This window comes from Bufo gargarizans, chromosome 6, assembly GCF_014858855.1.
Source record: "Bufo gargarizans isolate SCDJY-AF-19 chromosome 6, ASM1485885v1, whole genome shotgun sequence".
In the NCBI taxonomy this organism is placed as follows: domain Eukaryota; kingdom Metazoa; phylum Chordata; class Amphibia; order Anura; family Bufonidae; genus Bufo; species Bufo gargarizans.
Genome location: NC_058085.1, coordinates 56356034 through 56382559, shown reverse-complemented (window position 1 = coordinate 56382559; position 26526 = coordinate 56356034).

Here is a 26526-nt window from a genome sequence, read left to right as displayed (position 1 = left end):
ATGCTCACAAAGTGGAATTAGTTCCAAATTTCAGGAAAAATTTGATTCACACCGAATGTGAATTTCCTCGCGCTTTGTAGTAACGAATCGCATTTTTCCTAAAATGGCTGCTGCACAAGTGAGGACATGGAGAAAGGAAGTCTGGGAAGGTGGGATCACCCATACTGATATGCATGCAGCCAATCAGCAGCCAGCCCTGTGATGTCGCAGCCCTATAAATAAAAGGAAGAACAGACTGGCACTCCAGTGACGGCGTTTCGGCATACAATCTGCCTTTATCAAGCTGTCAATGACAGTTTGATAAATGCAGATTGTATTCAGAAACGCAGTCACTGGAATGTGACAATAAATCACAAGATTATATACTAACAGAGAGAGCCGGCCCGTTATTCCTTTTATCTACATGGGACGCCTGTCCTGGGACACGCACACCGCCACTCTATTTCCCGCAGTGCTGATCGATATATTGTATACATTGAGCCCTATAAATACGGCAGCCATCTTAGATTCTGCCATTTACCAGTGTACTTAGTGCAGGGACAGTGCTAGAAAAAACAAAATTGTGCTTAAAAAAAATGATTTACAAGTGCAGGGCAAGATTATTCAAGGTGTAGGGAAAGGATAGGGAGGAATCATTCCACTGCATTTCTGTTGAACAGGGTTCAGCCGGGAAGGTCACACACTGGGTAATAAGAACAATCCGATTACACTTTGCTGTACTGACTAGGGATCCAAATTGCCATTATACAGCTCTGTAATTCCAGCAGACCGTTCTTGGATGCAAGTGCTGTTTGATACAGACATTAACAGGGTTTATTACAAGGCAATATTTCTACGTCTTATTTGCCCTTCTGCAGGGCACTTATCTGTAGTAAAGGCTTTTGTGGGGTGTTTTAGCAGAAAAACAAAAACTATATTTGCCGCTCAGCAGTGCAGTTATTTCTTTTAAAGCCTTTTGTGACGTGTGTTAGCGCAAAAAGAAAAAATATATTTGTTGATCAGCAGTGTAGTTATTTCTTGTAAAGCCTTTTGTGACGTGTATTAGCACAAAAAGAAAAAATACATTTGCAGCTCTGCGATGCAGTATCTGTTGTAAAGGCTTTTGTGGGGGGTTTTAGCAGAAAAAGAAAAAATGTATTTTCCGCTCTGCAGTGCAGTTATTTGTTGTTTAGCCTTTTGTGACCTATATTAGCACAAAAAGGAAAAATAAATGTGCGCTCTGCGGTGCAGTTATTTCTTGAAAAGCCTTTTGTGAAGTCTATAAGCACAAAAATAAAAAATAAATTTGTCGCTCTGTGGTGCAGTTATTTCTTGTTAAGCCTTTTGTGACGTGTATTAGCACAAAAAGAAAAAATACATTTGCCGCTCAGTGGTGCAGTTTTCTGTAGTAAAGGCTTTTGTGGGGTGTTTTAATTTCCTATTTATTTATTTGATCTCACAGTATGTCAGACAGAGACCTGCACAGAGGAGTGGCAGAGGCCTAAATGTTTCTGGCGCAGGCAGAGGTCACAGAAAAGTAAGGGGCCGTGGCACCAGTGGTCACTTCGAGAGGCCTGAACTCCCAGTCTCAGCTAGCTGTCATGTCGTGACCAGCAACCCAGCGGTTCTTCAGTGATTGACTCGATTTTAGACTTCGTCGCAAGTGACATCAGACAACCCCAGCCAAAAGTCATTGGGTTTGTCAGACACAACCCTTAGTTGGCATGTTCACAGAGCCAGAAGTATTGTTTGCTTTGGGCTGAGCTCCAATATACAGAGAGGACGAGGTACTAGAGGACAGTCGGCAGCTACTGGCCAGCCAAGATCTGGAGGAGACATCTGCCACTTCCTCCGCTAGGCGGGCAAGTAGTGATGAGGAGAGTGGAGTGGGAGCTGGTGTTGCGAGCAGTCAGACTCCTGACCCAGAGACCATTGAGGAGGACATCAGTGACATGCAGACAGTACTCGATGATGATGAGGTAGCTGATCACACTTGGGAGCTGGGTGACGAAGGGGCTTCATCATTATCGGGAGAAGAGGGTGGCAGCTTGCCCGTGAGCCAGCGGCGGAGCCAGCAAGTCAGTAGCGTGGCCGTGAGTCAGCAGGGTGGCAGCAGTGGGAGGTTGGGAGCCAAATGTGCCTGGGAAGTAGCGGTGCAGGGGTTCACGGAGGCAGCAGCGGTAGCATTCAGTCAGTGTGTAGTGTTGGTGTTAAAATCACCTACTCAGCAGTGTGGCAGTTTTTTCTTAAGGAGGTGAACGTGGCCATATGTAGAATCTGTGGGCAGAAGGTTAAGCGTGGCAAGGGTGCCAATGTTGGCACTATTGCCCTGCATCAACATATGCAGCATCGCCATACAGTGGCCTGGGAAAACCTTGGCTCTGATGTGGTGGTCCAGCCTGCCGCAGCAACCACTGCATCACCCAGTGGCATGTACCCAGTTTTAGGCAGTCAAGGCTCCACCACCTCAGCCGAAAGGAGCTGTCATTCCTATCATCTGCTGGTCCCGATGCTCCTCCTTCTACTTCTCGTCACTCATTCCGTCAGCATTCAAACACCGAAGCAATTGTCAAGAGACAACAGTATGTGTGCACTCATCCAACGGCGCAGAAGCTGAATGTGCTCCTGTCCAAGTTGCTGGTGCTGCAGTCCCCCCCTTTCCAAGTGGTGGACTCTGCACCTTTCAGAGAACTGATGGCTTGAGCCGAGCCGAGGTGGAGAGTCCCAAGCCTTCATTTCTTTGCCAAAAAGGCAGTACACAGCCCTGCACACACATGTAGAACAGATGGTGAGCCAGTCCTTGAGCCTGTCGGTGTCTGCCAGAGTGATCGGCAGCGCCGACATGTGGAGCTGTAACTACGGTCAGGGAAAATACATGCCCTTTACGGCCCACTGGGTGAATGTGTTTCCTGCACAACCACACCAGCAACTTTGCCAGGTGACGCCGCTTCCGCCTCCACATTACCATGCCATTCGTCCAGCGACAATGACCACCTCTGCCTTCCCATCCTCCACCGTGTCCTGAGCCTTTACTGCAGGGACAATTCACAGTGCGCCTCCAGCATACCACATGTGCAGGGCACGGCGGTTTCATGCGGTTCTGCACATCGTTTGCCTGGGCGAACGGAGTCACACAGGGGAGGAATTGGTCTATGTCCTTCAGCAAGAAATTGAATCCTGGCTCTCTACGTGACAACTGAAAATCGGAACCATGGTGACCGACAACAGGAAGAACATTGTGTCAGCGCTGCGTCAAAGAGGGCTGAGCCATGCGCCCTCCAATCTGGTTGTCAAGCGGTTCCTGAAGTCTTCCACACATCTGCAAGACATCATAAAAATGGCCAGGAAACTTTGCATGAATTTCAGTCACTCGAACATCGTGAAGCATACCCTCCTTGAGCTGCAGAACGGCATCCCCCCAACCTAGGCTGATATGAGACATTTCCACCCATTGGAATTACACCTTCCATATGAAAGGCCATAAACGATTTCCTGATGATCCAAGCGGACAGGAGTACTTCCCTGTGTAACTTCGATGTTAGCCAGTGGCAGCTCATGCGTGACACCTGCCATTTGCTCAGGCCCTTTGAGGATGCCACGTTCTTTGTCAGTCGCCTGGACTATGGGATGAACAATGTCATTCCACTGCTTTATGTCCTGGAACAGATGCTGGTAAATCTGGCTGGTCAGGGGACTGGAGACGTGGCGCCTACATCTCATGGCCACATCAGCCCTGTGGGGACATAACTGGAGGAGGAGGAAGATCACATTGAAGCACTAGCAATATGTAGTGAAATGGGTGGTTTTTCAACACCGGTTACAGGAGAGGAGGAGCAGGAGCAGCCAGAGGAGCTACAGAGCAATGAGGAAGACTAGGCAGATGACCCAGGCACACCGTGGCAGTATGCAGTGGAGATGGAGGCAGGGAGTCCCTCCGAGTCACTTGCGTAAATGGCCCGCTGCATGCTCACTTGCTTGGGTAGTGACAGCCGAATTGTCACCATTTGGCAAAGGGATGACTTTTGGCTCTCCACCTTGTTGGACCCTCGCTACAGGTCAAAAATGGGGGCCTTTTTTACACCCATTGAGAGGAAGGACAAACTGAACTACTATAGAGACATCCTATGTAGTCAGTTGGCCGCTGCCTATCTGCACCATCATCCATGCTCTTGCAGGGCCCTCTGCACTCACGTTCCACTAACATGGCTGCTGGGGAGTGGGGTGGCAGGAGCAGTGCCAGCTCCATCAGCAGCAGCCTGAGTCTAGAGTTGCTGATGAGCAGCTTCCTTCACCCGCATAGTGAAGAAACTACTCACCAGCAACTAGACATAGAGCAATACCTGAACCAGCATGTGGTGGCATACTTGGACACCCCACATTGAATATCCGCTGGCCTACTAGGCAGTCAAACTGGATTTGTGGCCGCAACTAGCAGAGTTTGCCCTGGAAAAGAAGTCCTGTCCGGCCAGTAATGTGGCATCAGAGCGGGTTTTTAGTGCGACGGGGGCCATAGTTACCCCAAGATGAACTCACCTGTCCACCCAAAATGTGGAGAGACTGATCTTTGTCAAGATGAATCAGGTGTGGATCAGCCAGGATTTCCACCCACCAATGCCTGATGTATCAGACTAGATCATCCATGGTGTCACAACAACACTTTGACTGGTTTCTTCTGGATGCTGCTGCCACGTCCACACTCTGTAACTGGGCCACTCTGTGGTCTCCTCATGCTGCTGCCACCTCTACACTCTGTCATTGGGCCACTATGTGGTATCTTCCTGCTGCCGCCACATCCGCACTGTCATTGTGCCACTCTGTGGCCTCCTTATGCTGCTGCCACCTCCACACTCTGTCAATGGGCTACTCTGTGGTCTCCTCATGCTGCCGCCACCTCCACATTCTGTCATTGGGCCACTCTGTGGTCTCCTGATGCTGCCACCACCTCCACAATCTGTCATTGTGCCAGTCTGTGGCCTCCTGATTCTGCTGCTGCCACCTCCACACTGTCATTGTGCCACTCTGTGGCCTCCTCCTGATACTGCTGCTGCCTCCACCTTCATTCTGTCATTGTGCCACTCTGTGGCCTCCTCCTGATGCTGCCGCCACCTCCAGACGCTGTCATTGGGCCAATCTGTGGTCTCGTCATGCTGCTTCCACCTCACCACTATGTCATTGGGCACTCTGTGGACTTCTTATGCTGTTCCCACCCACCAAACTTTATGATTGGGCCACTATTTAGCCTTTTTGGCATGGCTGACATCATCATTTATTTAACCGGTCTTCTGATCTGTCAGAAGGAAGGAAAAATGAGACGCACAACGGATCCTCTCTGTGTAGCAGAGGCCTGTATGGTCCCATCATAATTGGCTTATGATTTGGTAGCCAAAAACAAGAGTGGGTACAAAGACATGCAAATATTCCATTCACGTGTCATCTCTGTTTTGGATCCACTCCTGTTTTTTTGGCATTAGCAATACTGATGGATTACTGACCAAATGCAACCAGGAAATAGCCATTTTTTAACACAATTCACCACAAATTTATTTAGATCAAACTGAATTTTTCCAAAACAATTAGGTGAACCGACAAATCGATTTTTTTTTTATTCGCTCATTTCTAGCTGCCCTCTGCCTGATGCCACACATCTAATGCCATGTGCTCCTTCTTTCAACTACCAGCCACCTGCCAACTCTGTCACAGGGTCACTTTGTGGTCTCTTGATGCTGCTGCCACCACCACACTATGTCACCTTCCCACTCTGTGGTCTCCTCATGCTGCTGCTGCCACCTCAACATTGTCATTGTGCCACCCTGTGGCTTCCTCCTGATGCTGCCGCCACCTCCACACTGTCATTGTGCTACTCTGTGGCCTTCAGATGCTGCTGCCACCTCCAGACTCTGTCATTGGGCCACTGTGTGGTTTCCTCATGCTGCTTCCAGTCATAGGGCCACTCTGTGGACTTCTCATGCTGTTCAAACTCTCCCCACTTTATGACTGGGCTGCTATTTTGCCTTTTGGCCTGGCTGACATCAGCATTTATTTGACCCTTCTTCTGATCTGTCAGAAGGAAGGAAAAATTAGATGCATAATGGATCCTGTCTATGTAACAGCTGTAAGGCCTGCATGACATCGTCTCTATTTTGCATCAGAATTGGCTTATGAATTGGTAGCCAAAAGCAGGAGTGTGTACAAAACACAGAACACGTGCAAATATTCCATTCATGTGTTATCTTTCTTTTGGATCCACTCCAGTTTTTTTGATGGATTACTGACCAAATACTGACTGAGTTAAGGCAGATGCTCCACAGACAGGATCTGTTTTTTGTGGGTTATTGTTCTGACGAATCAGAAGAAGGGCAAAATAATCAGTGACGTCAACACAAACTTATTGCTGACACCCTCTCCACTTTGTAGGGGGTGCTCTACTTGTATAAGCGTTTAATAGAGCAGGTTTTGTAGACATTTATGTGGAATGAGCTGCCAACGATGTAAAAGGAGTGCACTTCTTCTTAACGCTAACATTGACCTGTAAGGCTGAGTTCACACTTGAGTTATTTGGTCAGTTTTGGCCCTGTAACTGCCAAAATAAGTGGTGTGCAGTTACAGGGTCATCTGCATGTCATATTGACTCACAGTATTTTTTCACTACCATAGCAGACTCCCTATGCATTCTACACCACTCTGCAGCCAAGAAATAGCCATTTTTAACACGATCCGCCACAAATAAATTCGGATCAAACCAAATTTTTTTGAAAAATTCAGCTAACCAGCCGAATCGAATTTTTTTAGAAATTCGCTCTCATCTCTAGGTTGGATCGTGTGACCTCGCCAACCAATTCTAGCCCTCCTGCACATATACTGTATATAAGTGGCTTAGCCCCTTTCCAGCTGCCTCAGTGTCAAGGTCCTTGTGTCCTGCTAAGGTTCCTGATATCAGCTTGTGTTCCAGACTCGTATTTGTATTCCTGGACTCTGCTACCCGTTTAATCCCTGCCTGCTTGACTTGACTCTCCTGTTGCTGATCCGAATTGCCTGACCTGTACCAGTGCCGCCTGCTCTGACCTATTGCCTGTCTGACTTCGCCTCTGCCTCATCCTTTGGTCCTGCACTGTTTCTCCTGGGAGCCACTCAGCCTGCTGACAATGCCTGTACCTCTGGTACCTTTCTCAGGTACCTCCTGGTCTGCCTGGACCAGCTGCCTCATGTGCCCATCCTCCTCAAGAGGTAGCAACCTGGTGTTGCCCTCGGGAAAGTCTATCCCGACCATCAGGGGTAATGTGAAGATCGAGGGGTTCACTTAGATAACGCCCTTAGAAGAGGTAGGACACATGGCACAGTCGGTTCACACCTGCTGGTTTGTGACACTGTTCCGCGGCCCCACAAAAAAGATAGACCATCGTAAGATAGTATATAAGGCAGAAAAAATACATTTGTCCATCCAGTGCGGCCTGCTATCCTGCAAGTTGATCCAGAGTAAGGCAAAAAAAAAAACTGTGAGGTAGAAGCCAATTTTCCTCACTTTAGGGGGAAAAATTCCTTCCTGACTCCAATAAGGCAATCAGAATAACTCCCTGGATCAACAACTCCTCTCTAGTAGCTCCATAGTCTCACTGCTCTTAACGTAAAGAATCCTCTTCTATGTTTGTGCACAAACCTTCTTTCCTCCAGACGCAGAGGATGTCCCCTCGTCACAGTCCTGGGGATAAATAGATGATGGGAGAGATCTCTGTACTGCTCCCTGTACTGTCCTATTCTTGTCCATTTTGCAGACAAGAAAAAGCATTGTTGCAATGGGGCCCCACAAAAAGTGCAGGATGTACATGGACCAAATCTGTGTATTGTGGACCCGCGATTTGAGATCAGCGAAATTGATATGGTCGTGTGAATAGTCCTTAATGATGAATGATTGGTTGAGCAAGAATTTCCTGTGTGCTGAGAAGAGATTGGTAAGACCTGATAAGTGTCAGCATGGGAGTGGCAGGGATCAGTGATTTTGAGTATACCTTGCAATTTTTATATCCCACTTTGATGGCTTTCTAGTGAATTTTAAACCCTTTTAAGAACCTGACTGTTTTTATGACTAGTTTTGTTGCAGGCAGAAAATATGCATCTTGTTCTCTTTTCCCAAGCCTTTTAACAGGGATACATTCTACCCTTTATGGCTTCATAAATTGTGACAAGGATATGCCCATCTGTACACAGGCTATACACTGACGTGTATGTCATCTAAAGAGTCTACTAAGTGTTTTAGCTGTAATTAGTTTTCCAGTCATTGGGCTTCCATCCCTAATGATGCTCTATTCCCTTATGTTATTGTCTGTCATAGACATCAAATCTGACTATGGAAGTTAAATAAATTCCCCGGAGTCTGCAGACAACATTATAATCTCATTAGAGAATCAGACAACTGGAAAATAATCAGTACAAACCGTAAATCCTTAAGAAAAAAAATTATATAATAAATACTAAAATCTTCAGCCTATTTGCTGTAATTATACTTAATATTAGAGATGAGCAAAGTTTTGAAAAATTCGATCTACAGCTTCGCCGAAGTTCGACAAGAATTGCAGTGTGATAGGACTCTGCCATTTGCTCAAAGCCAGGTGCAAAACAGGAAACGTAGGCTTCATCAGGAGAACCACATTGCAATGGAAGAAGGAATCAAGATGGCAGACAACTCACAAATGGCACATCAACTAATACAGTTGTACACAAGGCATATACAGAGTAAGAGCCTTTATTCTTGAATACTAGCTTATGCTGCACTATGGGCAAAGAAATTGCTGGAGTACTTCTTTTAACAAGGACAGGATAATGAATTTGGCATGTGAAAATAACAGATGCATAACTTGTCGTTTTATATAAACTTCCCGATACTGTATGTGCTTCTCCGTTTACCAGGATCTCAGATGATCTCTAATCTTGTGTAAATGTGTTCACAAATGAACAAACAGGGCTTTGGAAGCATGCCATAAAAACATATTGACATACCGTTCTTGTCACCACAAATGTCTGCAGCCTTATCTCCTCTCCTGTAAATAAAGTAGTACTGGCTTGTATTGCACAGTACTTTCCAAAGAGAGACCAAGTGACTAAACTTTTTATCTATATAAATCATTCTGCTCAAAAATTAGACATTCAATATACACTTAGCAGGGGTTTCGTAAGCTCACCATGGAGTCTTCTCATCATCACTATCTGGCAAATATCATAAAAGACATTTCAGTTTTCCTTGCTGACATATACACCGAGGCTTGATGAAAATGAAGCTGAGAAAACACTAGACATACAAGTACAGATGAGCAATTCAATTAGGCAAGAATCAGATTTGTTAAGAATTTCACCAAAATTTGGTGTAACAGCGGCTGCAGTGCTCCTCTGTTCCCCCAGTTACTGCTGGAGTCCGGAACACTCTGTTTGTATAAGTGATATTGCTTTTGAGGATTCCGCTCCACAGCTTCTATTCAGCCCTGGACACTGCCTGAGTTCGGCTGGTGTCATATTACCCTGCTCTAGGGGTGGCAGCATCAGGCTAGGTCAGGTGACCTCGCTCACCAACCCTGGCTCTCCTGCAGGTATTTAAGTGGTTCAGCCCTTCTCCCAGACGCCTCAATGTTAACCCTTTCATGACCAAGGGTCATTGATGCCCCAGTGTCCAGGTCAAAATTTTCAAATCTGACATGCGTCACTTTATGTGGTAATAGCTTTGGAACACTTTTACTTATCCACGCCATTCTGAGATTGTTTTCTCGTGACACATTGTACTTCATGATAGTCATATATTTGAGTCAATATATTTCACCTTTATTTATGAAAAAATCCCAAATTTACCAAAAATTAGGAAAAATTCACAATTTTCCAAATTTCAATTTCTCTGCGTCTAAAACAGAAAGTGACACCTAATAAAATATTTATTACTTAACATTCCCCATATGTCTACTTTATGTTGGCATCATTTTGGAAATGTCATTTTTATTTTTTTAGGGCGTTAGAAGACTTAGAAGTTTAGAAGCAATTCTTACAATTTTTAAGAAAATTTCCAAAACCCACTTTTTAAGGACCAGTTCAGGTCTGAAGTCACTTTGTGGGGCTTACATAGTCGAAACCCCCATAAATGACCCCATTGTAGAAACTACACCCCTCAAGTTACTCAAAACTGATTTTACAAACTTTGTTAACCCTTTAGGCGTTCCACAAGAATTAAGGGAAAATGGAGATGAAATTTAAAAATTTCACTTTTTTGGCAGATTTTCCATTTTATATATTTGTTTTCTTTAACACATTGAGGGTTAACAGCCAAACAAAACTCAATATTTATTACCCTGATTCCGCGGTTTACAGAAACACCCCACATGTGGTCGTAAACTGCTGTACGGGCACACGGCAGGGCGAAGAAGGAAAAGAATGCCATACGGTTTTTGGAAGGCAGATTGTGCTGGATTGGTTTTCTGAACGCCATATGTTTTTTATTTTTCTGCCGATCGTCTTGTGCAGGGGCTCGTTTTTTGCAGAAAGTGTTGAGGTTTTTATTGGTACCATTTTTGGGTACATAGGATTTTTTGATCATTCATTATTACACTTTATAGGGCAAGGTGACCCAAAAATTGGCTGTTTTGGAACAGTTTTCATTTATTTATTTTTACAGAGTTCATCTGAGGAGTTAGGTCATGTGATAGTTTTATATAGAAGATCGTTACGGACGTGGCAATACCTAATATGTATACTTTTTCTTATTTATTTAAGTTTTACACAATAATAGTATTTCTGAAACCAAAAAAATGATGTTTTAGTGTCTCTGTAGTCTGAGAGCCATAGCTTTTTTATTTTTTGGGCGATTGTCTTAAATAGGGTATCATTTTTTGCGGGACGAAGTGACGGTTTGATTGGTACTATTTTGGGGGTCATAAGCCTTTTTGATCGCTTGCTGTTGCACTTTTTGTGATGTAAGGTGACAAAAATAGCTTTTATGGCACTGTTTTTTTTATTTTATTTTTATGGTGTTTATCGGACGGGGTCCATCACGTGATATATTTATAGAGACGGTCGTTACGGACGCGGTGACACCTAATATGTGTATTTTATTTCATTTTTTCATTTTTTTATAGGAAAAGGCAGTCTTTTTTTTATTTACATTTTTATTTATTTATTGATTTATTTTTACTTTTATTATTTTCACTTTTTTTTTATCAGTTCCCTCTTGGATCTTGAAGATCCAGTGGGGCTGATAGTTGTACTATACTTTGCAATGCTCTTGCATTGCAAAGTATAATACTTCCAGACTGCCTGTAGGTGGCAGCACTGGACGCCTTTGCCATGGCAACCGGATGCTTTTGCAAAGCGTCCGGTTGCCATGGCAACCATCGGGCGCTGCGATCACAGCGCTGCAGCCCCGATGGTGGAGAGAGGGAGCCCCCTCCCTCTGTTAACCCGATGGATGCCGCAACCGCAGCATCTATCGGGTTACAGGAGAGTGTCAGCATAGAGCTGACACTCTGCTGATGGCGGAGGCTCAGGAATGGAGCCGCCGCCATCACACACACAGAATGGGGAATCGGGGGGTAGGGACAATATTGAGGGAGGCTGGGGCAGGAGGGGCGGCCAGAAAATTAATGCAGGGGGCGGGGAGGGGGCGGACCGCATGCCAATCAGGGCAGGAGGAAGGACATGAGCGCCGGCTGGGAACAGATCAGCGAGGCACAGATCGGGGTAGGGGGGGACCACAGAGGGGCACCAAAGGCTTGGAGGATCGGGGGGGATGAGGAACACTATCGGCTTTCAGGCTCTGATCTGCAGAGCGCAGATCAGAGCTTGAAACCAGCATTTTTTCACTGCCGCGATCCGATTGGTTAGTCTGCACAGACTAACCAATCGGATCGATTGCCGGCAAGGGGCAACTCCGATTGGTCCCTTGCCGGCATTACTGCACTGTATGCTGTCCGTGACAGCATACAGGGCAGGGGCAGAAGCTTTAATCCAAGCGCTTTGCAGCGCTTGGATTAAAGAGCTGCCAGAACGTATATATACGTGGTAGCTGCACGGGGTATGTGCAGCTATCACGTATATATACAGATTGCGGTCGTGAAAGGGTTAAGGTCCTTGTCTTTTGCTAAAGAGCCTGACAACCACTGGTACTTTTGACTTGTACTTTGTTTCTGGACTTCGCTTATCGTCTGATCCTTGCCTGTGTCATGGAACCATGAACCAGACGTACAACAAGAGATAAGTGGAAAATAAGAAGGTTTTATTGAAGAGCAAGCCGTAAGCAAAGTCCGAACGGATGGCTAAACCGAAGCAGGGTCTTGCGGAGACAGAGGTCAGGAACCAGAAGGGTAGTCAGACGAAGCCAGGAACAGGAACCAACGGGGTAGTCAGACGAAGCCGGAATCAGGAACCAACGGGGTAGTCAGACGAAGCCGGAATCAGGAACCAACGGGGTAGTCAGACGAGGCCAGGATCAGGAACCAGAAGCAGCAGCAGTCTTGGAAGCATGTGAACACAGGAGGACCAAGCAAGGAACTGAAGCCACAGACCTCCTATATATATGAGCTGGGCATCCAGCTCCTCCCAGTGGGAAGGAGGAGCCGCAGGGTGGGAGGCTACAAGAAAACCCAGAAACCAAGATGGCCGCCAGCACATGTCAAACGAAGGGAACAGCAAGGAGGTAAGACCATGACAGTACCTCCCCCTCAAGGGCCCCTCCTCCGCGGAGTAAGGAACGGTTTCTGAGGGAAGCGTGCGTGGAAGGCTCGGAGCAAAGCAGGAGCATGGACATCTGCGGAGGGAACCCAGGAACGCTCCTCTGGACCATAACCACGCCAATGGACCAAAAACTGCACCCGGCCGCGGACCAGGCGTGAGTCCAGGATATTGCTCACCTCATACTCCTCACGATTGCCCACTTGGACCGGACGAGGCCGAGGAATCGAGGAAGTGAAACGATTACACACCAGTGGCTTCAACAGGGAGACATGAAACACGTTGGAGATCCGCATGCCAGGAGGAAGCGCAAGGGCATAGGCTACCGGGTTTACCCTGCGAAGCACTCGGAAGGGACCAACAAAGCGAGGCGCCAGCTTGGGAGTGGGCACTCGAAGGTTGAGGTTGCGGGTGGACAACCATACGCGGTCTCCGACCTGGTAGGAAGGAGCGGGCGCTCGTCTGCGATCAGCCTGGAGTTTCTGGCGCTGCGCAGAGACCTCAAGGGACCTCTGGATCTGTACCCAAGAAGCACGTAGGACGGAAAGGTGATCCTCCACAGCCGGAATATCCTGGGGAGAGAATACCTCCGGTAACACGGCAGGTTGGAACCCATAATTGGCCATGAAGGGAGACGTCCCAGAGGAAGAGTTCACCGCCGTGTTCCTGGCAAACTCAGCCCAAGGCAGGAGGTCAACCCAATTGTCTTGGTGATCGGAGACATAGCAACGAAGGAATTGCTCCAAGGCCTGATTGGATCGTTCTGCGGCCCCATTGGACTGAGGGTGGTAGGCCGAGGAGAAAGAGAGATGAATCCCCAACTGGGAGCAAAAGGCGCGCCAGAACCTGGACACAAACTGACTCCCCCGATCCGACACAATCTCCTTGGGCAAACCGTGCAACCGGAAGACCTCCCTGGCAAAAATCGAGGCCAACTCTTGTGCAGAGGGTAACTTCTTGAGAGGAACACAGTGGCACATTTTGGAAAACCGATCCACAATCATGAGAATGACCGTATGGCCTCGGGATGCAGGGAGGTCCACAATGAAATCCATCCCCAGGTGTGACCATGGACGCTCCCCGGTGGCTATGGGTTGCAAAAGGCCCAACGGAAGGTGCCGAGGGGACTTACTCTGGGCACAAACGGAGCATGCCGCTACATATGCGGCGATGTCGGAACGTAGAGAAGGCCACCAGAACAGACGTGAAACCGCCCAGGACAGCTGATTCTTTCCAGGGTGCCCCGCGGCCTTGGAGTTATGGTAGGTTCGCAACAACCGAGTGCGCAACTCCTCAGGCACAAAACATCTGCCGTTGGGTCTCCCAGAGGGAGCACCAGATTGAGCCGCCAAAATCTGCTCACCCAGAGGGGAAGTCAGGCTGGTGCGAATAGCGGCCAGGATCTGATTCGGGGGTATGACCGTAGTCGGAATCGACTCCTCCCCGGACAGCTCGGAGTACTGCCGTGATAAGGCATCCGCTCTGATGTTCTTGGAGCCGGGTAGGTAGGAGACCACGTAATTAAAACGTGACAAGAACAGAGCCCATCTGGCCTGACGTGGTGTCAATCTCTTGGCCTCAGAGAGGTAGGTCAGATTCTTGTGGTCCGTCAGGATGAGAACCGGAACCACAGAGCCCTCGAGCAAGTGCCTCCATTCTTTAAGGGCCTGCACGATGGCCAATAACTCCCTGTCACCAATCTGATAGTTGCACTCCGCGGAAGACAGTTTCCGGGAGTAAAACCCACAAGGAAGCAGAGGGACCCTCTGGTGTTCTACGCTGAGACAGGAGGGCGCCTACTCCCGTCTCAGACGCGTCCACCTCGAGGACAAAAGGCAACCCAGGGTTGGGATGCGACAGAATCGGAGCCGACACAAAGGCGGACTTTAGAGCCTCAAAAGCTCGGATGGCCTCGAGCGGCCAGACCTGAGGATTACTGCCCTTCCTGGTCAGATCCGTGAGAGGCTTGGCTAGCATGGAAAAGTCCCTGATGAACTTCCGATAATAATTGGCGAAGCCCAAAAAGCGCTGCAGGGCACGAAGCCCACTGGGCTGGGGCCACTGTAAGACAGCCGAAACCTTCTCAGGATCCATGGAGAACCCCTCAGCGGAAATGATGTAACCTAAGAAGGTTACCTGGGATCGGTGAAATTCGCATTTCTCAAGCTTACCGAACAGCTTGTTCTCTCGTAAGCGTTGCAACACTCGTCTGACATCCAGAATGTGGGCCTCCATGGATGCAGAATATACCAAGATGTCATCCAAATAGACCACCACACACTGCTGCAACAGGTCACGGAAAACATCGTTGATGAATTCCTGGAAGACTGCGGGCGCATTGCACAACCCAAAGGGCATAACCAAGGATTCATAATGACCGGTCCTGGTGTTAAACGCGGTCTTCCACTCATCGCCCGCCTTGATCCTTACCAGGTTATATGCCGCCCTCAGGTCGAGTTTGGTAAAGACCGTGGCCCCTTTGAGGCGATCGAACAGCTCGGAAATCAAGGGTATCGGGTAAGCGTTCTTGATCGTGATGCGATTGAGACCCCTGTAATCGATGCAAGGCCTCAACTCGCCGCCCTTCTTTTTCACAAAGAAAAATCCAGCCCCTGCCGGGGACGAGGATTTGCGAATGTGTCCGCGTGAAAGCGCCTCCCTCACGTACTCCTCCATGGCCTCATTCTCCGCTACCGACAGTGGATAGACTTTGCCACGAGGAGGAACGGCACCGGATTGTAACTCTATGGCACAATCGTATGGGCGGTGCGGAGGTAGGGCAACCGCGCGCACCTTATCGAATACATCCCGGTACTCTTCGTATTCAGGAGGCAACAGAGAGTCCGAGGAAGTACACAGCAACTTGACAGGCCCATGGATGCAACTAGCCCCACACTGCGGTGACCACGAGAGGATCTCGACCGATCTCCAATCGAAAGTCGGATTATGCTTCTGGAGCCAGGGGTACCCCAAGACCACCGAGTAGTGTGGAGACGAAATAACCTGGAGACAGACCGACTCTCTGTGAACGGCACCAATGGCTATCCCCACTGGAAGGGTCTCATGAGTCACGTGTGGCGGCAGAAGGGGTCTGCCGTCTATCGCCTCAAGAGCCAGTGGGGAACCTCGAGGCTGCAGAGGAATGGAATTGGCGGCAACGAACACTCTATCAATGAACAAACCACCAGCACCAGAGTCCACCAACGCCTGGGTCGTCACCGAGCCCCCGACCCAGGAGAGGACAACCGTGATCAGTGGTTTGTCAACACGGGAAACCGGGGACGAGGAGACTCCACCCAAGATCTGCCCCCGACAGGACCTCAGGTGCGAGCGTTCTCCCGGACGGTTCGGACATGCCAACCGAAAATGCCCACCGAGACCACAGTACATGCATCGGCCCTCGCGTCTCCGGAGTACCCTCTCCCCCTCAGACAGGCGAGCAAACCCCCGCTGCATGGGTTCACCCCCAGACAAGTCATCCCCAGGAGGCGTGGGAGGAGAGGGAGGCACGGGTGGGACAGCAAACGTAGGCGCCAATCTGTTAGGAGACCTCCGCAGGCTCTCCTTAAAGGAAGGTCTCTCCCTGAGTCTGGTGTCAATCAAAATCAGGAAAGAAATAAGAGACTCGAGCTCCACTGGTAGGTCCTTAGCTGCAACCTCATCCTTCAAGGCATCCGAGAGACCATGAGAGAAAGCAGCGACCAGAGCCTCATTATTCCAGCCCACCTCTGCTGCCAGGGTACGAAACTCAATGGCGTATTCAGCTACGGATCGTGAACCCTGTCTGATGGACATAAGGAGCTTCGCAGCAGAGGCAGCACGAGCCGGCACATCGAATACCTTCCGAAGAGAAGCAACAAAACCGGAAAACTCGGCAACCACCGGATTGTTGTTCTCCCATAAAGGGCTGGCCCAGGCCAAGGCCTTGTCCGAGAGTAGCGAGATCAAGAAGCCCACCCTTGATCTCTCAGTAGGAAAGGCATGTGGCAGCAACTCGAAGTAAATGCCCACCTGGTTAAGGAAACCTCGGCACTGAGTTGGCTCTCCCCCAAAGCGCTGTGGAAGGGGGGCAGAACCGGTCATACCCTGAAACACCACAGGCGCAGCAACAGGTGTCAGGGTAGACTCTGGCGCAACAACCGGAGCGGCAGTAGGAGCGGGCCCAGGAGCGACAACCGACCCATCGGCAACGGAAGCTAAATGAGCCGTGCGTTCAAGCAGGGTTTGCAACGCCACAGCGAACCAACCCAACAGGTGATCCTGCTGATCAAGTCTGGCAACCAGCGTAGGTAGCGAGGGTGGCCCTGTACCGTCAGAATTCATGGCTTGGTCCTAATGTCATGGAACCATGAACCAGACGTACAACAAGAGATAAGTGGAAAATAAGAAGGTTTTATTGAAGAGCAAGCCGTAAGCAAAGTCCGAACGGATGGCTAAACCGAAGCAGGGTCTTGCGGAGACAGAGGTCAGGAACCAGAAGGGTAGTCAGACGAAGCCAGGAACAGGAACCAACGGGGTAGTCAGACGAAGCCGGAATCAGGAACCAACGGGGTAGTCAGACGAAGCCGGAATCAGGAACCAACGGGGTAGTCAGACGAGGCCAGGATCAGGAACCAGAAGCAGCAGCAGTCTTGGAAGCATGTGAACACAGGAGGACCAAGCAAGGAACTGAAGCCACAGACCTCCTATATATATGAGCTGGGCATCCAGCTCCTCCCAGTGGGAAGGAGGAGCCGCAGGGTGGGAGGCTACAAGAAAACCCAGAAACCAAGATGGCCGCCAGCACATGTCAAACGAAGGGAACAGCAAGGAGGTAAGACCATGACAGCCTGTTTGATTTGTCTCTCCTGCTGCCGACTCGAATTGCCTGACCTGCACCTGTGCCGCTTGCCCTGATCCTCTGCCTGTCTGACTTCATCTCTACCTTATCCTTCGGTCCTGCATCGTCGCTCCTGTTAATGCCTCTGCCACCTGACTACTCTTGTACTTGCGGTACCTACCCAGGTATCCTCTGGTCTGCCTGGACCAGCTGCCACTGAGTTGGTTTACGCTTTGGAGTAGCCCCTGGCAACTACCCTAACGGCTCAAGCCTATCCTCCCCACCAGAGGCTTTAGTGAAGACCAGGTAGTTCCTTAGACATGCCCCTCCAGAGTATAGCCGGTCAGTGGCAAAGTGGGTTTTACATCCGCTGATCTGTGACATTTGGATTTTGGCAAATCTGAAACATTTGAGATTCCTCCCAAACGAAGAGTTGGATATGGTCCTAGGAGATCTTAGTGTCATAGACAACTTTTTAAGGAATTGGGGTGCTTTCAAATTGAACAGGAATTTATTCAGACCAAATAAAATCTGACAGCTGATTCAGAAAAGAAAAATTGTAAATTTGCGCATCTCTGCATACTAGTGCAGTTTCTCATATAGTTGTCATAGGGCGCCGGCTTCGCGCTCCGTCCCTCCAGTTCCGTTGGCGCCCTGCGATAATTTCGGAGCAAGGACGTGCGCTGTGTCCTCATCTCCAGAGCAACGGGGGGGGGGGAGAGGACCCGGCCGCGCACGCCTCCTTAGCGTGGCCGGTGTCCTCCGCTCCCATAGTTACTGCGAAGAGACTGAGCTCCGAACTAGGCACTCAACGCTCAGCTGTATGCAGGGGGATGAGTCATGTGACGCTGACCACGTCACATGACTCCTTCTCTCCCCTATTTAACAGGCAGCCTGCTGGCCACAGGTTGCCTGTGATTAAGGTCCTATACCTTGTGTATATCCCCTTTGACAATGCTTCTTGGTATTAGTATTTCGGCTTGTTTTTGACTTCGCCCATTGCTTGCTCCTCTTGTACTGTCGCTTCTCTTGGTATTTGACTTCTGCTTGACTTTGACGTGACCTTGTCTGCTCCCTGTGTCTTACTTGCTTCTCCTGGTATTGATTCTTGGTTTGTACATTGACGCTTCTTCTGCTTGTCCCCTGGTACCGCCTAGACCTCCTGGTTTTGACCTTGCTAGTTTGACTTCTCTGTGTTTATCTGATTTGTCTCTCCCACACTTACTCAGGTTAGGGATCGCCGCCCAGTTGCGCTCCATTGCCTAGGACGGGTAAGTGCAAGTAGGCAGGGACAGAGGTGTGGGTGGAGTCAGTTTGCACCTGCCCCACCCCCTTCTTGTGACTATAGTACCAAATTTCACCCAGATACATATTTGATGTGTGGTGGCTTGGGAAACAGATACTGTAGTGAAGCCTTTTCACCACTCTTGTCTCTTCTAATTGGGCCAAAGGGGGGAAGTATATGGTAGTCATAGCTTGTGAGGTGTGCCCTCACCCAGCATACTGAAAATCAGAAAAAATGGGGGGAGGGGGTGGTATCTTTAAGATGGTTCACTTATCTATTTTGCCATCTTTAAGAATTGGAGAGCTAAACATAAAAATCAATAGATATGGTTTGCGAAAACAAATTCTAAATAATACATTAGTGACTGATGGGAAACATTAAATCTCTGTACTGTTAAATGCTCTTCTGTGGACTGACATGACTGACTTCACAAGTAATTGCATCTGGAAGAATCCACAGACCTTCAGTAAGAAGATGACTGGTGTCAATCCAGAGACCGCATAGCAAAAAGCACTTCAGATCGCTAGGCTTCAATCATGTGCTAACACTTACTTGTTGGACTCCTTTCAATTTGTTTGTAAGAATATCCAAATTAATTCTTAAGATGCCAGGCCAAAGTTATCTTGCTTTCAGTTCACAGTGTCTACTTGGAAACAATTCCAATAAGGCAAATCAAAAAATATGCAGAAGTCAACATTTGTGTTCTTATAATTATTATCTCAATAACATAATTTAGTTCATTTTAGTTAATATATCAACTTCAACTTATGCATCAAGAATTATAAACGCCCTTGAAATCACATGTGTATCCTTTAAAGATGTAACTGAACAGTATGTTTATATGACTTTATGAAGCCAAAAAAATCCAATTAATATAATCCCAGAATTTCGGACAATGAGGAACTTTTACGGCAGTGGGTATGGAATCGCTGTGTCAACAAACACACGGATTTGATTTTGGGCTAATCCTAAAGACGTTATCCTTGCAGTCCCCTGGTTTTCAAACATTAATCTCTATACAGGAATCTGGACTTTGCTGCAGGGGAACCACCAGGCCGCTACCTCATGAAGTAGTTATCTGTCTGGCTGACAGCTGACCCACAGGGTATCAGGCTAAGGGTTCATTTAGACAACCATATCTATTTTGCGGTCCGCAAATTGTGGATCCGCAAAACGCGGATACTGGCGGTGTGCATTTTGTATTTTGTGGAACGGAACGGCCAGCCCTATGATAGAAATGCCTATTCTTGTCCACAATTGCAGGCAAAAATAGCACATGTACTATCTTTTTGCAGGGCCATAGAACGGATGTACGGATGTGGATAGCACACGGTGTGCTGTCCACATCTTTTGCGGCCCCATTGAAATTAATGGATCCACATCTGTTCCCAAAAGAATTCTGAATGAGCCGTAAGTCATAGTCAGGGACAGACCAAGGTCAGAGCTACCCATATTTTTTAAGATAAGGATAATATTTGGAGTGAAGACTAGGTATAGTTGTATAGTTGGTGTATACAGTCGTGGCCAAAAGTTTTGAGAATTACATAAATATTGGAAATTGGAAAAGTTGCTGCTTAAGTTTTTATAATAGCAATTTGCATATACTCCAGAATGTTATGAAGAGTGATCAGATGAATTGCATAGTCCTATTTTGCCATAAAAATTAACTTAATCCCAAAAAAAACTTTCCATTGCATTTCATTGCTGTCATTAAAGGACCTGCTGAGATCATTTCAGTAATCGTCTTGTTAACTCAGGTGAGAATGTTGTCGAGCACAAGGCTGGAGATCATTATGTCAGGCTGATTGGGTTAAAATGGCAGACTTCACCTGTTAAAAGGAGGGTGTTGCTTGAAATCATTGTTCTTCGATTGTTAACCATGGTGACCTGCAAAGAAACGCGTGCAGCCATCATTGCGTTGCATAAAAATGGCTTCACAGGCAAGGATATTGTGGCTACTAAGATTGCACCTCAATCAACCATTTATAGGATCATCAAGAACTTCAAGGAAAGAGGTTTAATTCTTGTTAAGAAGGCTTCAGGGCGTCCAAGAAAGTCCAGCAAGCACCAGGATCGTCTCCTAAAGAGGATTCAGCTGCGGGATCGGACTGCCACCAGTACAGAGCTTGCTCAGGAATGGCAGCAGGCAGGTGTGAGCGCATCTGCACGCACAGTGAGGCGAAGACTTTTGGAAGATGGCCTGGTGCCAAGAAGGGCAGCAAAGAAGCCACTTCTATCCAAAAAAAACATCAGCGACAGATTGATCTTCTGCAGAAAATATGGTGAATGGACTGCTGAGGACTGGGGTCATATTCTCAGATGAAGCCTCTTTCCGATTGTTTGGGGCATCAGGAAAAAGGCTTGAAGAAGAAAAGGTGAGCGCTACCATCAGTCGTGTGTCATGCCAACAGTAAAGCATCCTGAGACCATTCATGTGTGGGTTTGCTTCTCATCCAAGGGAGTGGGCTCACTCACAATTTTGCCCAAAAACACAGCCATGAATAAAGAATGGTACCAAAACACCCTCCAACAGCAACTTCTTCTAACAATCCAACAACAGTTTGGTGAACAACAATGCATTTTCCAGCATGATGGAGCACTGTGCCATAAGCCAAAAGTGATAACTAAGTGGCTCGGGGACCGAAAAACGTTGAAATTTTGGGTCCATGGCCTGGAAACTCCCCAGATCTTAATCCCATTAAGAACTTGTGGTCAATCCTCAAGAGGCAGGGGACAAACAAAAACCCACTAATTCTGACAAACTCCAAGAAGTGATTATAAAAGAATGGGTTGCTATCAGTCAGGAATTGACCCAGAAGTTGATTGAGAGCATGCCCAGTCGAATTGCAGAGGTCTTGAAAAAGAAGGGCTAACACTGCAAATACTGACTCTTTGCATAAATGTCATGTATTTGTCGATAAAAGCCTTTGAAACATATGAAGTGCGTGTAATTATATTTCCCTACATCACAGAAACAAAGATCTAAAAGCAGTTTAGCAGCAAACTTTGTGAAAGCTAATATTTGTGTCATTCTCAAAACTTTTGGCCACGACTGTATAGTGGAATGGATGTTTACTTATTTATGGTTAGTATTTGCCTGTGTGTCATTGAGGAGCAAACCAACAGTATTGTGGGGTACCATCGCATCATATATATGTTAAAGCTATGTGGTGGGGAACTGAACCTGCAGTTTAGGAGGGAGGGCTGACTATATTGTGAGTCCATACTGCATATTTGTACGATTTTAGTCTATTTGTTTTTTATGATGTATCAAAGGATGTATTTATATTTGATGTGTGCTATTGTATTTTTGGTGGTTCTTTGCATGGTCACCACACAGTGGTTTATATCGTTTTGGCGGTCGGTTGTCGGTATCTGTTTCCCTCAAGAGCATTTCTTAAGCCCTCAAGAACCAACCTATGTAGGGCTTCCTGGGCTTTTTTTTCCATAAGATTTAACTGGGACAAGTTGTAGCTTTTATGCCACTGTTTTGGGGTAAATTCATGCCATATACCACATGGTTTCATTGTAGTGGTGTCTTATATGTTTTTTAACTATTTTTTTAAATAGGCAAAATGTTTTTTGTGTTTTTTAATCTGACTTCCTTATTTTCATCCCTCTATGGGGACTAGAAGCTGTGATTGATCACTTCTAGAATGCTTTGGAATGATAAGTATTCGCAAACATGATTGCATCAAATTGACCATAATAGGCAATCTATTAGGCTGTGTCTTACGGCTAGCACTCACTGCTTACAGCATGGGTACAGCTCCTGTGTTCATGACATCCAGTTGTATACATCCTACAGCACATAAAAATGTGGGAAGGTGTTAAAATGCCCTTCCGGTTTGTGATATCCAACTAAAGGGCAAATCTGACCAAAACAACATTTTTACATGTGCTCCATTTCGGAATTCCAAGTTTCAGTTTCTTACCTGTTCTTTTTTTTTTTTTTTGCTGCTTCTATCTCTATAAATCATACAGGAATGATGCCCAAAAACAGGGTGAATCAGGCTTTGCTGACACATTTTTTTTTACTAGTCTATGGTGATAAACCAGTGTCAATCAGGCAGGCACCAAATCTTCCGGTATGATGAAAGAGGTATGATGAAAGAGTTCCACATAGCCTCACCACTAGGCTACTAGACAAGCATACTTACCAACATCATAGTAAATTCAGGGCATGTAAGCCCTACCCATGGTAGTGCCCCCACATGGTACTGCCCACTAAAGGGTAGGGCTTCCAAGAGCACTGCCCATTTTTGGCACAAGATAGTCAAGGCAAATTTGCGTTGGGACTGTTGACAACCACGGACAGGCTCCTGTCACATAGTTATGATGAATAAGATGGATGGATGATAGAAAAGATGATAGAAATTAAGTTCTTTTCTGCTGTAGTTTGTTTTTCACTCATCTTGGGACCAGCCTAAGTCAACATTGTGCTAAGCTTCAATTGTAAAGGTGACTATACGCATTAGACAGAAGTTGGTTGGTGGTTGAAAGCCAGCTGAATAAACAATTATCTGGTGGATGATCATATCGTAGAAACGGCCATACACATTTTACTCCATATGTTCAAAGTGGCGTTTGGTCAAAAATTTAATCATAGTAACATAGTTTGTAAGGCTGAAAAAATACATATGTCCATCAAGTTCTACCTGTTATCCTGCAAGTTGATCCAGAGGAAAGCAAAAAATGACTCTTCTTTTCCGACGATGATAGTCTGTCATCTGTTGGCTAAAACGATCATTGTTTGTTAAAATTCACAATCATGTTAGTCGAGATTGTTTCTTTTGATCAAATTTTGTCAAATGTGTATGGCCACCTTAAGGTTTCGGGGATAGTCAGGGCAGATAGCAGTATGACAATTACCCCTCCCCCCATATCAACAAACTGCCTGCTGAGTTTTGGTCTCCATGCTACATTAAGACAAATGGAGAAGGACTTTATGAGACACTCCTGGGTATTTAAGGCACCTTCCCCAGCAGGAGGCTGCCTGAGCAATGGGTTCTAATAGTCTTATTTCCTGCAAAGGTGTGTTATTTGTCTTGTTTGGTGTCCCATATACCGACTTTTGTCTATTTCCTGATTTGACCCTTAGCTGAATGACCTTACCTCTGTTTGATCTCTGTACTGACCCTGAGCTGCTTGCCCTAACCTTTGTACCAACTTTGAAAGTGTACAAACTCTGCCTGCCCTGACCTTGGCTTGCCCCTATGAATTTTCCTGACCTCTCTGTGTTTCTCTTGACTCCTGTCAGTCAACAGGTCTATTGAACACAGCCTACTCAAATAAGTAGTGGCCTTGTGTTTCCCCTGCACTGAAGTCCTGATTCATGTCTAGAAGTTAAAGGGTAAACAACTGGGGGGCCACTTAATACCCTTAGGAGTATCCCCAAACAAAATCTGTTCAGTAAACACAGTGGATCCACATCCACTTTGTGACACTTGGTGATAACTACCTTTCGTTCAACTGGGTAGACCCACATAATGAGGAACGATGTGCTATAAACAATGTTTCACAGCAGAATGGCTCCAAGCATGCACTGTAATAAGTAGCTCAGTGATTATGGATGACCTAAAGGTCTCAGGAGAACTCTTTATCTTTGATATGATTACCTTTCTGCTTCTTGGCGATTGCACTCTTTGCAATAAATCAGAAAATACGATTTTTGACCAGCGCTGTTGTCCTTACTTCTTGGAATTGTTTTTTTTTTTATCTACTACTACATTTCTTTTCCTCAATCATTTGTATATATAAAATTAATCTAATTTCCATGTTCAACTATAATAAAAATAGAGCATTGCTTTATTCTGCTGGCCAAAAGCTATAGAGGTAACATGTTTGGTTTCCATACGTAAAGGCTATTGATCTCAGAACCCTTATGCAACATGTATCATTTTAATGGCTCTGTAGCTTGGAGGAGTTTACTAAAGAACAGCCATGATTCTGCTAATTGATGAGAGGACGAATCTCAGCAACCATATCATGGACGTCTTGAATTATTAACACTAGTCCAGGCAAGGTACAATTTATAAAGCGCTTCTTAATGACACATGAATCTTTTGTGTCGTTTATGACTTCCAATGATTAACACGAGCAGATTAGATCTGATGGTAATTTACATCTGTGGCCTGAAGATAATAGGTGATTGTGTAAGAGCAATATTCTAAATGACAACTCGATGGGCAAAGGTTATATATATATATATATATCTTATAGTGGATGGGAATTAAATCATTACATTAATAAACTAAAGACTGCAGGTAAGTAAAAGACTCAACACATTCACAGTCTGTGCCCTGGAACAAATACATTTTATACTTTATTCTTGAAGTATTTCTTTATATTTGACACTTTTCGATAAGACCAGACAGCCATCTAATGGGTATGATTAGAGATGAGCAAAGTTTAGAAAAATTCAATTTGGCAGCTTCGTAAAAAAATTCAATTAGTTTCGAATAACTTTGTCACAAATTGCTTTTCATTGTATGGAGCGAACAAAATGATGAGGAACGGCGATCACGCCACTCCCCCCGTCATGTAACCCCTCGGATGCCACATTCAACGCTGATCTTGGCATCTGAGACTTACATTCAAATGCTATGGGGTTAATCTAGTGTTAAAAAAAAAACAATATATATATATATATATATATATATATATATACACCTCATCCACTGGCTCGCGGAGAGACCGACGAGTGGTTGCTGCCGGTGGGCCTCAAGCACGGCCAGGTGGTGTGCGATAATGGACAAAATCTCGATGCAGCTCTGGGACTAGCCGGCTTGACGCACATCCCTTGCCTGGCGCAAGTGCTGAATTTGGTGGTGCAGAAATTCATTCACAACTACCCCGACATGTCAGAGCTGCTGCATAAAGTGCGGGCCGTCTGTGCGCACTTCCGGCGTTCTCATCCTGCCGCCGCTCGGCTGTCTACTCTACAGCGTATAGTGGAGTTTCAGCTGCAGCACGCACGGGTCAGTCGCACTGCGGAACAGCACCACTTCACCACCAATGACTGGGCCTACATGCGAGACCTGTGTGCCCTGTTGCGCTGTTTCGAGTACTCCACCAACATGGCCAGTGGTGCAGAAGTTCATTCACAACTACCCCAACATGTCAGAGCTGCTGCATAAAGTGCGGGCCGTCTGTGAGTGCGCTTCCAGCGTTCTCATCCTGCCACTGCTCGGCTGTCTGCGCTACAGCGTAACTTCGGCCTTCCCGCTCACCGCCTCATATGCGACGTGCCCACCAGGTGGAACTCCACCTTGCACATGCTGGACAGACTGTGCGAGCAGCAGTAGGCCATAGTGGAGTTTCAGCTGCAGCACGCACGGGTCAGTCGCACTACAGAACAGCACCACTTCACCACCAATGACTGGGCCTCCATGCGAGACCTGTGTGCCCTGTTGCGCTGTTTCGCGTACTCCACCAACATGGCCAGTGGCGATGACGCCGTTATCAGCCTTACAATACCACTTCTATGTCTACTTGAGAAAACACTTAGGGCGATGATGGAAGAGGATGTGGCCCAGGACGAGGAGGAGGAATAGGGGTCACCTCTAACACTTTCAGGCCAGTCTTTTAGAAGTGGCTCAGAAAGAGGATTTTTGCAACAGCAGAGGCCAGGTACAAATTTGGCCAGCCAGGGCCCACTACTGGAGGACGAGGAGGACGAGGATGGGGATGAAACATAGAAACACAGAATGTGTCGGCAGATAAGAACCATTTGGCCCATCTAGTC